Below are 15292 nucleotides of genomic sequence, written 5' to 3' on the forward strand. Positions count from 1 at the left end.
CTGCCAGCTTCCCGTTTTTATCGAGGCCACTAGGGTTAGTGGCCCTCAGGTAAATCGGGTAAAATATTATTCCAAGACAATTACAGCATAACTGATAAAGTTAGGCTAGAGTAATATAAATTTCTGGTAAATTTAGAGTGATGTAAATTTCTAGAGTAATATAAATTTAAATTTCATATCAACATGACTGACAGTTATAAATGCCAATCTGCCTTCAATAAACTCTTCGGTGAAATATTTATAATCAAGAGTATTATTCATATATATGCCTAAACAAAAAATATAAAATAGACATCAGTTTGCATATGAATCTGATGAGAAAATTCCTTGATTAACCTACATTTCCCTATCAATCAAATGGTCTCATCTTAAGTACGTCTCAGACTGTCTTCTTCACCAGCACCAATGCTAAATAATATTATAACAATAATGTCCATAACTTAGCTACAGAGTAAATTACATTTTAAATAAATTTTTACAGAGAACAAAAACAGAAAGCACATTATTATTTACATAAATATGAAGAAAAACATTTAAAGCTTTGATTTATCTTTGCTAAACTAAAGAGAAAAAAAAATTAAACTAAAAAAAAAAAAAAATATTTCTATACTTATAGGCAATTTTGAATTTTCCTATAGTGACAGCTTCTCTAGTTCTTGCTTGGTCATCTAACTTTCATAAAAGAACAATATAATAAAATATCTTGATCTTTACCTTTCATGGTGGAGTGTATTTCTCAAACAAAATAGAATTACCTTTGATGAACATCCAACTGACATTGTGATAGCACTGTTAGAATAAAGTTAAGTTAATATACCTGTATGTGCCTCATTATCCTTCAACATTCTCTTAATTACCTTCCACACTATAAGTGTTTAGCCTATTACCTGCATGCATCATCTTGTGCTTCTTCATTTCACTAAGACGACAATCTCTTCCCACACTGTGGACACTCGTGAGGCTTGTTACCTTAATGCACTAACATGTGAGTCTTCATAATTCCAAGACGACTGAATCTCTTCCCACACTGTGGACATTCATGAGGTTTCTCACCTGAATGCACTAACATGTGCCTTATTATAGTTCCACGTTCTCTAAATTTTTTGCCACACTCGGCACATTGAAAAGGTCTCTCATCCGCATGCACCATCCTGTGAGTCTTCAAATGTCCACGCTCACTGAATCTCTTCCCACACTCTGCACACTCGTGAGGCTTATCACCTGAATGCACTAACATGTGAGTCTTCATATGTCCATGCTGACTGAATCTCTTCCCACACTCTGGACACTCATGACGTTTGTCACCTGAATGCACTAACATGTGACGCTTCATATGTCCATGCAGACTGAATCTCTTACCACATTCTGGACATTCATGAGGTTTGTCACCTGAATGCACTAACATGTGAGTCGTCATACTTCCACGTTGACTGAATCTCTTCCCACACTCTGGACATTCATGAGGTTTGTTACCTGAATGCACTAACATATGAGTCGTCATACTTTGACGTAGACTGAATTTCTTCCCACACTCTAGACATTCATGAGGTTTGTCACCTGAATGCACTAACATGTGAGTCGTCATACTTCCATGTTGACTGAATCTCTTCCCACACTCTGGACATTCATGAGGTTTGTTACCTGAATGCACTAACATATGAGTCGTCATACTTTGACGTAGACTGAATTTCTTCCCACACTCTGGACACTCATGAGGTTTGTCACCTGAATGCACTAACATGTGACGTTTCACATTTCCAGGACGGGTGAATACCTTCAGACACTGTGGACACTGGTGAGTCTTCATCTTCTTTATGACAGGTGCAGTTTGTGTGAAGGTTTTCTCCCCCGGATGTTGGGAGAAGCGTCAAGGCTTGAGTGTTGTTTCTTAGAGTTAGACTTGATGTAAGCACTTGGCAGTCAATGATGGTGCTTCTTCTTTATGATAGGTGCAGTTTGTGTCAAGGTTTTCCCTTAATGCTCGTGCTGGACATCACCGGCGGATGCAGCAAAAATAGCGGCGGTTGTTTACCCTCTCATCACCTGAGCGTTCCAATGTTTTTGTCTGGTTCCATATATCATTTTTTCCTACTTCTTATTTTAGTTTATAACGGGTCATTTACAATTAACACTTGTATTTATATTCATGTTTTTCAATCAAAGAATGTACTTGAAATTGTTTCTTTAAACATAAAGCCAAACGATTATACTTTTTGAAGGAAATAGCTCTCCCATAGTGGATGCACTACATGCGCAGATTTACCAACAGGAGTTTCATATTCACTTTTATATATATATATATATATAACTGAAAACTCACACCCCAGAAGTGACTCGAACCCATACTCCCAGAAGCGACGCAACTGGTATGTACAAGACGCCTTAATCCACTTGACCATCACGACCGGACATAATGAGGTGATAGCCGAGGCTATTTGAACCACCCCACCGCCGGCACTCGGATAGTAATCTTGGGCATAGCATTTTACCAAATCACCTCATTCTTTGGGGCACACGTGAGGAACACAAATGCGAACAAGCCTGAATGGTCCCCAGGACAATATGCAACTGAAAACTCCTGAACCTAAACATGAAAACTGAAAACATAACCGTACGTTACATATATATATATATATATATATATGTATATATATATATATATATATATATATATATATATATATATATATATATATATACAATCTTTGGACAACACCCACCAGTGGGACTCGAACCCAGAAAGCACAACTACCTTCCAGTAGCTGGCATAACTAGTATGCTTTAACCCACTACGCCATCAGACCTTACAAAAGAAGTAGATAGTTCGAGATATATATATCTCAAACATCTCTACCTCCCGAAGGCACCAGATGAGTGAGGGGTCAGTCTGCAATTTTCGTCAAGCCACTGTCAATGTGAGAGAACTCGTGTCCAGCTTATAAGCCTATACTTGCATAAACCACAAGTGAAGATAAACAATCTTTGGACAACACCCACCAGTGGGACTCGAACCCAGAAAGCACAACTACCTTCCAGTAGCTGGCATAACTAGTATGCTTTAACCCACTACGCCATCAGACCTTACAAAAGAAGTAGATAGTTCGAGATATATATATCTCAAACATCTCTACCTCCCGAAGGCACCAGATGAGTGAGGGGTCAGTCTGCAATTTTCGTCAAGCCACTGTCAATGTGAGAGAACTCGTGTCCAGCTTATAAGCCTATACTTGCATAAACCACAAGTGAAGATAAACAATCTTTGGACAACACCCACCAGTGGGACTCGAACCCAGAAAGCACAACTACCTTCCAGTAGCTGGCATAACTAGTATGCTTTAAACCCACTACGCCATCAGACCTTACAAAAGAAGTAGATAGTTCGAGATATATATATATCTCAAACATCTCTACCTCCCGAAGGCACCAGATGAGTGAGGGGTCAGTCTGCAATTTTCGTCAAGCCACTGTCAATGTGAGAGAACTCGTGTCCAGCTTATAAGCCTATACTTGCATAAACCACAAGTGAAGATAAACAATCTTTGGACAACACCCACCAGTGGGACTCGAACCCAGAAAGCACAACTACCTTCCAGTAGCTGGCATAACTAGTATGCTTTAACCCACTACGCCATCAGACCTTACAAAAGAAGTAGATAGTTCGAGATATATATATCTCAAACATCTCTACCTCCCGAAGGCACCAGATGAGTGAGGGGTCAGTCTGCAATTTTCGTCAAGCCACTGTCAATGTGAGAGAACTCGTGTCCAGCTTATAAGCCTATACTTGCATAAACCACAAGTGAAGATAAACAATCTTTGGACAACACCCACCAGTGGGACTCGAACCCAGAAAGCACAACTACCTTCCAGACGCTGGCATAACTAGTATGCTTTAACCCACTACGCCATCAGACCTTACAAAAGAAGTAGATAGTTCGAGATATATATATCTCAAACATCTCTACCTCCCGAAGGCACCAGATGAGTGAGGGGTCAGTCTGCAATTTTCGTCAAGCCACTGTCAATGTGAGAGAACTCGTGTCCAGCTTATAAGCCTATACTTGCATAAACCACAAGTGAAGATAAACAATCTTTGGACAATCTGGTGGGTGTTGTCCAAAGATTGTTTATCTTCACTTGTGGTTTATGCAAGTATAGGCTTATAAGCTGGACACGAGTTCTCTCACATTGACAGTGGCTTGACGAAAATTGCAGACTGACCCCTCACTCATCTGGTGCCTTCGGGAGGTAGAGATGTTTGAGATATATATATCTCGAACTATCTACTTCTTTTGTAAGGTCTGATGGCGTAGTGGGTTAAAGCATACTAGTTATGCCAGCTACTGGAAGGTAGTTGTGCTTTCTGGGTTCGAGTCCCACTGGTGGGTGTTGTCCAAAGATTGTTTATCTTCACTTGTGGTTTATGCAAGTATAGGCTTATAAGCTGGACACGAGTTCTCTCACATTGACAGTGGCTTGACGAAAATTGCAGACTGACCCCTCACTCATCTGGTGCCTTCGGAGGTAGAGATGTTTGAGATATATATATCTCGAACTATCTACTTCTTTTGTAAGGTCTGATGGCGTAGTGGGTTAAAGCATACTAGTTATGCCAGCTACTGGAAGGTAGTTGTGCTTTCTGGGTTCGAGTCCCACTGGTGGGTGTTGTCCAAAGATTGTTTATCTTCACTTGTGGTTTATGCAAGTATAGGCTTATAAGCTGGACACAGAGTTCTCTCACATTGACAGTGGCTTGACGAAAATTGCAGACTGACCCCTCACTCATCTGGTGCCTTCGGGAGGTAGAGATGTTTGAGATATATATATCTCGAACTATCTACTTCTTTTGTAAGGTCTGATGGCGTAGTGGGTTAAAGCATACTAGTTATGCCAGCTACTGGAAGGTAGTTGTGCTTTCTGGGTTCGAGTCCCACTGGTGGGTGTTGTCCAAAGATTGTTTATCTTCACTTGTGGTTTATGCAAGTATAGGCTTATAAGCTGGACACGAGTTCTCTCACATTGACAGTGGCTTGACGAAAATTGCAGACTGACCCCTCACTCATCTGGTGCCTTCGGGAGGTAGAGATGTTTGAGATATATATATCTCGAACTATCTACTTCTTTTGTAAGGTCTGATGGCGTAGTGGGTTAAAGCATACTAGTTATGCCAGCTACTGGAAGGTAGTTGTGCTTTCTGGGTTCGAGTCCCACTGGTGGGTGTTGTCCAAAGATTGTTTATCTTCACTTGTGGTTTATGCAAGTATAGGCTTATAAGCTGGACACGAGTTCTCTCACATTGACAGTGGCTTGACGAAAATTGCAGACTGACCCCTCACTCATCTGGTGCCTTCGGGAGGTAGAGATGTTTGAGATATATATATCTCGAACTATCTACTTCTTTTGTAAGGTCTGATGGCGTAGTGGGTTAAAGCATACTAGTTATGCCAGCTACTGGAAGGTAGTTGTGCTTTCTGGGTTCGAGTCCCACTGGTGGGTGTTGTCCAAAGATTGTTTATCTTCACTTGTGGTTTATGCAAGTATAGGCTTATAAGCTGGACACGAGTTCTCTCACATTGACAGTGGCTTGACGAAAATTGCAGACTGACCCCTCACTCATCTGGTGCCTTCGGGAGGTAGAGATGTTTGAGATATATATATCTCGAACTATCTACTTCTTTTGTAAGGTCTGATGGCGTAGTGGGTTAAAGCATACTAGTTATGCCAGCTACTGGAAGGTAGTTGTGCTTTCTGGGTTCGAGTCCCACTGGTGGGTGTTGTCCAAAGATTGTTTATCTTCACTTGTGGTTTATGCAAGTATAGGCTTATAAGCTGGACACGAGTTCTCTCACATTGACAGTGGCTTGACGAAAATTGCAGACTGACCCCTCACTCATCTGGTGCCTTCGGGAGGTAGAGATGTTTGAGATATATATATCTCGAACTATCTACTTCTTTTGTAAGGTCTGATGGCGTAGTGGGTTAAAGCATACTAGTTATGCCAGCTACTGGAAGGTAGTTGTGCTTTCTGGGTTCGAGTCCCACTGGTGGGTGTTGTCCAAAGATTGTTTATCTTCACTTGTGGTTTATGCAAGTATAGGCTTATAAGCTGGACACGAGTTCTCTCACATTGACAGTGGCTTGACGAAAATTGCAGACTGACCCCTCACTCATCTGGTGCCTTCGGGAGGTAGAGATGTTTGAGATATATATATCTCGAACTATCTACTTCTTTTGTAAGGTCTGATGGCGTAGTGGGTTAAAGCATACTAGTTATGCCAGCTACTGGAAGGTAGTTGTGCTTTCTGGGTTCGAGTCCCACTGGTGGGTGTTGTCCAAAGATTGTTTATCTTCACTTGTGGTTTATGCAAGTATAGGCTTATAAGCTGGACACGAGTTCTCTCACATTGACAGTGGCGTGACGAAAATTGCAGACTGACCCCTCACTCATCTGGTGCCTTCGGGAGGTAGAGATGTTTGAGATATATATATCTCGAACTATCTACTTCTTTTGTAAGGTCTGATGGCGTAGTGGGTTAAAGCATACTAGTTATGCCAGCTACTGGAAGGTAGTTGTGCTTTCTGGGTTCGAGTCCCACTGGTGGGTGTTGTCCAAAGATTGTTTATCTTCACTTGTGGTTTATGCAAGTATAGGCTTATAAGCTGGACACGAGTTCTCTCACATTGACAGTGGCTTGACGAAAATTGCAGACTGACCCCTCACTCATCTGGTGCCTTCGGGAGGTAGAGATGTTTGAGATATATATATCTCGAACTATCTACTTCCTTTGTAAGGTCTGATGGCGTAGTGGGTTAAAGCATACTAGTTATGCCAGCTACTGGAAGGTAGTTGTGCTTTCTGGGTTCGAGTCCCACTGGTGGGTGTTGTCCAAAGATTGTTTATCTTCACTTGTGGTTTATGCAAGTATTGGCTTATAAGCTGGACACGAGTTCTCTCACATTGACAGTGGCTTGACGAAAATTGCAGACTGACCCCTCACTCATCTGGTGCCTTCGGGAGGTAGAGATGTTTGAGATATATATATCTCGAACTATCTACTTCTTTTGTAAGGTCTGATGGCGTAGTGGTTAAAGCATACTAGTTATGCCAGCTACTGGAAGGTAGTTGTGCTTTCTGGGTTCGAGTCCCACTGGTGGGTGTTGTCCAAAGATTGTTTATCTTCACTTGTGGTTTATGCAAGTATAGGCTTATATATATATATATATATATATATATATATATATATATGTATATATATATATATATATATATATATATATATATATATATATATATATATATATATTGTTATGATCTCAGCCTACAGGAGAAACGAGTCTCCTCCTTGAGAGTTATTCGTCAAGCCTGACCTGATTAGAAGGTCTAGCGAATATTGAAGTGATAACGCATATGTAAAATAGTTGCTTGGATATGTATAACAGTTTGAGATCATGGGCAATGAAGAAGAAAACAGATAAATGACTGGCGAGGAGATGTGGACATTTTTGCTGGAGGCGTGAGGCTCGCTTCCGGAGGACCTTGACCTCACTTGAGTGCCAGACATCGCTGGGGGAAGCCGCGCTCCATTTGAGCTCCCGACAGAAGGGAACCCCTAGTGATATATCTCGAAGAGAAGAGAAGTGTGTAGACTTGCCAGCTGTGGAACCGAGCTGGGAACGTTGTGGTATCAAGTCCTGGTCGACGAGTAGAGTTTAATAAGCTACTCAGAGGCATTTTCGTGGGCTGTGTGGAGCGCCCTGACCAGACGCCGTCAGAGGGAAAGCGCCCTCGATCAATTAATCTGTGGTAAGCACGATATACGCCAGTTCATAGTGATCACTTGTAGTTGGTCGTGTGCCAGCGACGGTAGCAATGTTTATTTATAAGTTAGACATGTTTTAATAAGGCAGAAAGCCTGAAATAGGAGAGTGAAGAGGGAGGAGCACGGAGCGACGTCCGCCCCCTCTGAGCGCTGGCGGACGACTGAGGGAGCCTGGCTCTTGACGGAGGAAGACCCTCCCAGCAAGTGCCCAGCAAACACAGAACGTTTGTGGACGTTTTTAAATGGTTCCACAAAGGTAATACTGTAACTTTTGACATAAATTCGTATATCTGACATTCTTAAAACCAAAGGATATAACTAAAAACATATATTCTTGAGACACAGTTTTTTAAGATTTATGTAAAAATTTAAAAATAATAGTAAATGCTATGGTATTATAATGTTTTCATGCTTTATATTAAGAATAAATAATTTTCAGTCAACATTTAGTTTTTTTTGTTTACTTTCTGTAAAGCTATCCAATTTACGTTCTTATAACATAAATATAACATTTATATGACGTCAGTATAACGTTATTTACACGACATCATTACGTTATTATGATGTTATATTAACGTATAATTCCTGTATGAAAACCAGAATATATATTGAACTTTATGTTTTAAACATTGTAAAGTTATCATAAAACTTGGAATAAGACGGTAAGCATGCTTTACTTATGAAAATATACAAACAAATCAACAAAAACATTTTAACATAAAAAACATAAACATAACATAAATTAATTGCATGCATGGGAGTTAACTGGAACTCTGTAATATTGCATACATGAACCTTAAGGTACAAACCCAGTGTATTTACTCATGCAGTTCTTTCCTAAATCTAAATTTTTCCAATTTTTACACTTTGTTTCGAGTTCTGTCTTGTGTTGCTACTTTTAATACCCCATTAATGTCCCCTTTGTTATGTCCCATTCATCCCATTGTGCACCTCTACCATATGTCACTCCTAATTCTTTGCTTTTCTAGAGAATGTAATATAAGCTTTGACAATCTTTCTCATATGACAGGTTAACAGGTAGAACAAAGATTACCATTTATATATGGATAACTATTATAAGTCGGTTTTGAATGAGTGAATTGCTGCTTGAAGATAGGTATATACACGTGTGGTACTATCAGATTGCATCGTGGTGAGCCTAAACCCTTCAGATCCAAGCAAAGGGTAAAATGCCAGCAGATACAATTGCGAAACACATTGATACCAAAATGAAAGACATATAGACGAGAATTGAGGTAACCAAAGTGAAAAGTGTGTTCACATTACATTGCACTAGAGTGCTCCCAGGTACTTTCTCTCACTTTCTCTGTTTTGTGTGGATGGTCCGCCGTGCTTTCATCACGTCAGCGGGTGGAGCACGCTGCTGTTTTTGACATTTCATGCATAAATTCCGGTTGGAAATTCTATTGCGAACACATTGATACCAAAATGAAAGACCTAGGATGACAATTGAGGTGACCAGAATGAAAAGAGTGTATACATTTTATCGCTCTTGTGCGCTCCCTGGTAACACGCTCTCGCTTTCTCTGTTTGTTGCGGATGGTAAGCCGGGCTTTTGGAGTTTATATGCCTTTAGTCCTGTAGAGAATTCTATTGCGAACACATTGATGCTAAATTGAAAAACCTAGGATGAGAATTGAGGTAACAAAGTTGAAAAGGGTATACACTTTTCAGTATTATCACTCTCAGCTTTCTTTTTCTGGTACCCTTGGCCTACATTCATCTTGTCGGCGGGTGGAGCGCGCTGCTGTCTTTGACAATTATATTCACATAGTTCTGTTGGGAATTCTATTGCGAACGCATTGATACCAAAATGAAGACATAGGACGAGAATTAAGGTGACAAAGTTGAAAAGAGTATACACTTTTCAGTATTTCCGCCACACTACCAGGGAATGTCCAAAAAAAAATGGAGAGAGTGGAGGGGTAACTTGCCCCAAAACGCGAAATTGTTTGGGGAGATTAACTTTCCGTTCAATACTATTATGCAAGAGGAGCGACACATCTATGGTTCATCCAATAAAATCAGCAGACTTCTAGATGTTACTACTGCTCGGCTTAGACTCGGTTACAAGTATTTCTGGGAATTCTCATTATCTGCCGATGTAGACCTGACCAAATGTTAACTGTCAACAAAATTATTCGCACACCCCTTCGTCACTATGTGATAGTGAATTCAGAGACAATTTTATAACCAATGTACCAACGATGTGTCAATATTTCATTCAAAATTATCTGGTACCAGAAATTTTAGCCAAATATCCCCAGTTTGCTAACTGTAAGTAGTAACAAAGTGATTGTAACCTATCCACCGCTGCCCACTGGATGAGGGGCGGTGTGCAGGACAAACATATCAATTGTGACACTAGCTCTCCACATATGTCAGTTGCTTAATTTAGAAACTGTACTTGTGATCGATCTCGAACCTATTGTTGATGTGACGACTTATACTGAATTTTGTAACTAGCTCATCAAGATTGTAACTTGCTTAGCTAAATGAATTGTTGGGTTCAGTCCCTGAGCCCATTATGTGCCTCTGCAACCCTTTCCACTACCGCCCACAAGATGGGTATGGGGTGCATAATAAATGAACTAAACTAACTTTAAGGCATCCTGAAAGAAAGCTTGGAGGGCTTGAAAAATTGCAGAACGAAGCCTTGAGGATAATCCTTGGGTGCCTTCGTACCACAAAGATACTTAATATGAGAAAGGAACTTAATATTCCGAGCGTTGTTTATCGTGTTACTGAAAATAACTGTCAAATTGGTATAAAAATGCTTAGGCTAGCTCATCCTAACCCTTGCACAGAAGCCCTCCAGAATTTCTTTATTGAATGTAAACATTGTTTCAAATAGATAAATAAAATTGGAACTGAACTCAGAAAGTATCAGATTTATAATTTGTACCAAGAGAGACAACAATAGCACTTTCCTGCACTGTAGGAAATTACACCCTTTTCAATTTTAATCCCTCCCTTTCCATCAAAGGAGCAAATTAGAGATCAGTCCCAGCTTTGTCTTGAGGCAAAGCTCAACGTCTTAAGCCATATTGATGCTCTGTCCACAGAGCATTCTCTCTCTCAAATCATATACACTGAAGGTTTCCTACAGCGCCCAACGGGTGCAGCTGGAAGTGCAGTTGTCCTGGCAATAGGATATGACTTATATTTTGAGTGGGGAGTCCGTATAAACAAACTGGGCCTCTACCCTTCAGACTGAACTATTTTGCCTTGCTCCTTGCACTGAAATGTGTACAAGTATCCAAACTTGATACATTAGTTGTAAGTGACTCTTTATCATCCTTAATTGCTCTCAACTCTTTAAGACATAACTGTAACATGCTTGTGTCTGAAGCTAGACACAAATACAATAACAACTGAGGAACCTTATCATAAACAATAATCTCAACAAAAATCACATAGTTCTCAGAGGTGATTTCAATATTGACCTAGGGCTACAAAATAACCCTCAAGTAGACTGTTTCCTCAACAGCATGAATTCCTGTATGCTCATCCCCGCAATCACCAGGCCCACCCGAGTCACTCAAACATCTGCGACTACCCTGGATCACTGATGGACCAACATAACAGCTCCTCTTACATCAAGTATAATCACTGACAGAACAACTGACCACTATCCTACCTTCCTTGTAGCGAACATGGCCATAACACCACCAGGTAACAAGAAAATTACCTTTAGGTTACAATGTGAAGCGGCAATAGGCAATCTCACAAATGCCCTCCACAATGTAAACTGGGAATCTAAATTTATCAATACACAGGATAATAATTCGTTAACTAGCCTCTTTCCAAAATTTAAAGCCTTTACAATACTTATTGTCCTCTCCTCACCAAGCAAGTAACTGGCAAAAAGGTTAAATAATCCCTGGCTCACTAATGGCATACTTAAAGCAATCGACAAGAACATGAATATGAAAAAAAAACTTAGGATTGGCCTAGTTGGAAAAGAAGTAGTTAAGAGGTATTCATCAGTGCTTACCAGTATAATAAGAGCAAAGCGTTCCTATTACGAGAATAGATTCAAGAAGCAAAAGGCAACATAAAAAGCACATGGAGAGCCATCTCTACCATCCTAGGAGCTAAACAACATTCACATAATAAGATAAAAATCTCCAAGGATGGTTATACACCTGCAACAGATCTTGAAACAGCAACTGAATTTAATAGCTTCTTTTCATCGTTTGGTGCTCACCTTGCCCGAAAAATCCCAGAGACTCAGACATATGTTACCACATATCTTTCACGCAGCTATCCAAACTCTCTTCTCCTCTCTCCGGTCAGCCCTACAGATGTTGTGTCCATCATTCACTCGCTAAAAACCAAAGCTGGGAACATTAGTGAAATACCATCGATGGTACACAGGCGTGCCTCCCATGCCCTTGCACCATCCATAGCACTGCTGTTCAACAAATCCCTAGAGTGTCATACCTTTCCCTGATATCCTTAAAAAAGCAAGAGTAACGCCAGTTCATAAGGAGGTAACACGGCAGACATAAATAATTACAGACCCATATCGAATCTACCTATATTATCAAAATTATTTTTTTTTTTTTTTACAAACAGCTCTACTCCAATCTTGTAAAATTCAATATACTAAGTCCCTGTCAGTTGGCTTCCGCTCCCAAAAGAGTACCAATGATGCTATTGTTAGTCTGCTTGACTTAATCTTCTCAGCCCTTGACAAAAGTGAGTTTCCAATTGAACTCTTCATCGGCCTGAGAAAGGCCTTTGATACTGTTAACCATAACTACCTCTTACTTAAATTCCACCATTATGGAATCCGTGGCCTTGCCCTAAACTATATCCGATCCTATCTTAGTAACAGACACCAATATGAAGCCATCAATGATATAACCTCTCCCACTCTACCACTTAATTACCGTAAAGGTGCCACAGAGCAGCATCCTAGGACCCTCCTGTTTCTTATATACATCAATGATCTCCCTAATGTCTCTAACATACTTAAACCTATATTGTTGGCTGATGATATACTCATCTACTCTGACCCCAACCCACTCCTGTTAAATAATGTTGTAAACAATTTAATTAAAAAAAGTCTACTTGTGGATGTCAACCAACAAACCTCACACAAAACATAGAAAAGACCTACTATATCTTATTTGGAAACAAATCAACAAATGCAATTCAGCTTCAGATAGATAATGTAAACATTAGCAATAAAAATGATGGAAAGTTTTCTTAGCCTATACTTAGACAAGAGACTCAACTTCCGCACCCATATACAACACATAACTAAAAAGGTTTCTAAAACAGTTGGTATACTGTTTAAGATCAGATATTATGTACCCTACTCTGCTCTCCTCTCACTCTATTATGCACTTATCTATCCCTATCATTCTTATGGCGTTTGTGCTTGGGGTTCAACCTCTGCAAACTACCTCAAGCCCATCATCATCCAGTAAAAATCTGCTATCAGGACAATAAATAACTCTACCTTCAGACAACACACAGCTCCCTTGTTCAAATCCTTAAACATGCTAAACAAATTCACTCCATACATTCTCCTGTGTAAAATTACGTTTATAAAGCCCTTTTTCTAACTGCAAACCCTGTTCTGAAACTCTTCCTGGACAGATGTAATAGAAACACATGGCCACGTCCCCACCAGACATAAATATCTCTTTGATATCCCCAGAGTCAAACTTAATCTATGTAAACACTCTATGTAAATAAAGGGACCTAGTCTATGGAACTCACTCCCTTATAATGATTTGAAAAGCTGTCCAACTTCTGCCATATTCAAAAATAAAACCAAAAAGTACCTGTAGTACTTTTTAAGTACGAGGGAGTAATGCGCAAAGCGTCCCTCACCTGTGACGTCACAGCGTCCACCTGACGCCATATCAACACATCGGCCATTTTGTCGTCAGTTCAGTCATGGCGAGGACTAACCCTTCATGCAAACTGCACCTACTATCAAGAAGAAGAAGATTTTGTGTTCCACCGATAGTATTATCGTAAGTAAGCACTTATATTTTATATTTTATTAAATTAATTGATTCTATTTTTCTGTAATAAAGGTCCAAAGGGTTGTTAAGGAACAAGGGTGTAGCGATACCGACGCTCAGTGCGCTCAACTCACACCAAAGTATCACCTGTGTAGCTTTCTGTAATTAGTGTTAATTAGTTATGCTATAAGATAATGAAGCGAGTATAAGATTAACTCGCTACAAGGGTACTGTGTTGGGAGGTGAGGGCTGTTACTGGTGTCTGTGGGGATGTGAGGACTTGTACCAACCACTATCACCACCAGTACCTTGTCTTGCATCCTGCTTAGTATTCCTATTGAGATATGAAGTATTATTGCATTCATATAATTATTCATTCATTGTCATTACTATTTTTATGGGCTATGTTCTGTTACCCTAATGCTTTTTACCCCTGGGCATGTCCATTTACTCTCCAGCCCTTCACAAGCCACTGCTGCACCCCCTCCATGCCCATACTTACTGTTGCTTATTCTTACAGGACTGCACTGCATTATGTGGTGCTCACTGCCTGGACACCTTGATACATGCATTATAGGGTTCTGGTTAGTTGTTCTACTCACCAAGCCCTTCCAAGGCCAGGCTTGACATGTGAGAGCTTGGTCCAACAGGCTGTTGCTTGGACAGGCCCCTCAGGCCCACATATCCACCACAGCCTTGTTTGTCCGGCACTTCAAAATCAAATGTTTATTTACGTAAGGTACATACATATTTTTAGGTAAGGTACTCTTTATTTGGGTAAATTTATCTTCGTAGTATTTAGCTTTGGCTCGTCTAATTATCTTGGATAGCAATAACGAGTAATTCTTTGAGAATTCTTTGGAGACAATTCCTAACCTATACTTCTCCCAACCTATACTTCTTCTCAAGGTCATCTTCACTTCTTGAAGATGTTCAGGTTTTCTCTTGAAGATGTCGACGGTTGTTCCAGCAATACTGTATTTCTTTTATTGCTGAAAACCTGTTTTCAGCCATAAAAAATAATCCTGAATCCAGAAAAAAAATCCCTTTTGTATCGTCTGGAAATTTTCAAATATTGCTGATCAAACCTGAGTCTAAATTATTTGTATATATTATGAATTACAGAGGTCCCAGGACAGGGTTTTTAGGCACTCCACTTACATTTTCCCACTCTGACTTAACCCCCATTTATACAAACTCAGTCTTATCTTTTAGCTAATAATTTATTGTACACACCATACTCAGCCTGTGTAGGGTAGTTTATTGTGCATGTGTAGTATATATATTTGTGTAGTATATTTGGTATATTTAATGCCTCTAACCTCTCCTCATAGTTCTTGTCCTTCAGTTCTGGGAGCCACTTAGTAGCATGTCTTTGCACCTTTTCCAGTTTGTTTATGTGCTTCTTAAGATATGGGCACCATACAACCGCTGCATATTCCAACTTTGGTCTAACAAAAGTCG

Source organism: Procambarus clarkii, unplaced genomic scaffold, assembly GCF_040958095.1.
Source record: "Procambarus clarkii isolate CNS0578487 unplaced genomic scaffold, FALCON_Pclarkii_2.0 HiC_scaffold_567, whole genome shotgun sequence".
NCBI classification, from domain to species: Eukaryota; Metazoa; Arthropoda; class Malacostraca; order Decapoda; family Cambaridae; genus Procambarus; species Procambarus clarkii.